Source organism: Trichosurus vulpecula, chromosome 7 (genome assembly GCF_011100635.1).
Source record: "Trichosurus vulpecula isolate mTriVul1 chromosome 7, mTriVul1.pri, whole genome shotgun sequence".
In the NCBI taxonomy this organism is placed as follows: Eukaryota; Metazoa; Chordata; class Mammalia; order Diprotodontia; family Phalangeridae; genus Trichosurus; species Trichosurus vulpecula.
The window spans coordinates 254,201,716-254,204,073 of record NC_050579.1 but is presented as its reverse complement, the minus strand read 5'-3'; positions in this window follow the sequence as shown (position 1 = coordinate 254,204,073).

Genomic DNA, 2,358 nt, shown 5'->3' with positions numbered 1-2,358 from the left:
AATTTCTGAGAGGCTGTTTTCCAGTTTTCCCAGCAGTTTTTATTAAATAGGGAGCTTCCCCCTAGGTAACTTATGTTTTCCATTCTATCAAACACCGAATAAGCATTTAAAAACTTAGAGAACTGAGAAATAAATCTCTCTTGTCTAGTCTATTTAATTGATATATCTCTCTATTTTTTAACCAATACCATGCAGTTTTGATGACTGCTGCTTTATAATATAATCTGAGGTCTAGAAGTCCTATTCTTCCTTTTTCCTTACTTCTTTTTATCATTTCCTTTGATATTCCAGATCTTTTGTTTTTCTAAGTGAATTTTATTATTTTATCAAGCTCTGTAAAGTATCCTCTTGATAATTTGATTAGTTATAGCATTAAAAGTATAAATTACTTTTTGGTAGTATTGCCATTTTTATTATACTGGCATAGCCTGGCCATCCATGTGCAGTGAATATTTTTCCAACTATTTCGATTGTTCTTTAAGAAGTGCTTTATAATTAAATCTATATAAGTCTTTTGTGTGCTTTGGGAGGTTGACCCCCAGATATTTTGTGCATTGTAGAATGCACAAATTAGAGAGGATTAGAATGGATTTCCCTTTCTATTATTGCGTCTTTTTTTTATTATTAGGTATAAATGCTATTGATTTCTGAGGATTTATTTTGTAGCCTACAACTTCATTGAAGGTTTTAACTATTTCATTTGTTATCTTAGCTATTTCCCAGGTTTTTTTCAAGTAAATTGAATGGTTTAAAAAAAAAAAACAAACCTCTTCTTTACCTATTTTTATTCCTTTAATTTCTTTCACTTTTCATTGCTATGGCTAACATTCCCAGAATTACAGCATATAATAGTGGGGAGAGTAGGCATTCTTGCTTCACTCCTATATTTATTGGAAAAGGTTCTATTGAATTCCCATTGCATTTGATGCTTGATTTTGGTTTTAGGTAGACACTTTTATGATATTTTTTAAAAGGTCCCTCTATGTTTATATTTTGTAGGTTTTAGTGGGGTTTTTTAAGCAGAAGAAAGTGTTATACTTTGTCAAAGGTCTTTTCTGTATCTATTGAGATGATTGTATGGTTTGGGATATTTTGGGTTTCAATATGATTAATTATGTTGATTATTTTCCTAATGTTGAACCATCCTTGCATCCCTGGTATAAAGCTGACTTCATCATAATGAAGGATTTCTGCTCTAAATCATTGTAATCTGTTTGATAGGATTTTGTTTAAAAATTTTGAGTCAGTATTCATTAATGATAATGGCCAATAATTTATTTTCCATGTTCTGTCTTTCACTGGTTTAGGTATTAAGATTAAATTTGTCTCATAAAAGAATTCCGATAGAATTCTTTTTCAATTTTTGAGAATAATTTGTGAAGTATAAGTACTAACTGCTCTTTAAAAATTCAATAGAATATTCCTGTGAATTCGTCAGGTCCAAGATTTTTCCCTCCCTTTAGTAGTTACTTTTATAGCTAGATCTATTTTCTTTTCTGAGATTGGCTTATTTAAGATTTCCATTTGGTCTTCTTGTAGTTTGGGCGTTTTATATTTTTGAACTTTATTTCTCTCTTTCTTTTACATTTTCAGTTTTGTTAGCATATAACTGTGTATGGTATATTCTGATTATTTTTTTTATTTCTTATGGTTTTATTGTGATTTTACCTTGCTCATTTGCTATTTTATTGATTTGATTTTCTGTTCTCTTTAACCAGATTAGCTAAGAGTTTTTCAACTTTATTAGTATTTTAAAAAGTAGCTTTTCATTTTATTTATTGCTTCCAAGGTTTGGTTTCCAACTTGCCTATTTCCCCTCTAATGTTTAATATCCCTTTTGTGCTTATTTTAGATTTGTTTATTTGTCAGTTCTCTAATTTTTAACAATCCATATTCAGTTCATTAATCTTCTCTTTTTATGTTTTATTGATGTATGAGCATAAGGATGTGATTTTCCCCCAAGGACTATTTTAGCTGCATCCCAGAAATTTTTGTATACTATTTCATATTATCATTTTCTTTTATATAGTCATTAATTGTTTTCATGTTGTTTTTTAGCCCGTTCATTATTTAAGATTTCATTGTTAAGTCTCCACTTGGATCTGTATCTTTTCTTCGTGGTACCTGAACCAGTTTCTAGTCTTATTACATTATGGTCTGTAAAGGATATATTGATTATTTCTGCCTTTTGACACTTGTTTGCGATATTTACATGCCCTTGTACATGGTCAATTTTTGTAAAAATTCCATGTGGTACAGAGAAATGTGTATATATATATATATATATATATATATATATATATATGTTGGGGTCCTCTACCCCCAACACCCAACTTGTTGGGGGTCTTTTATCCCCCC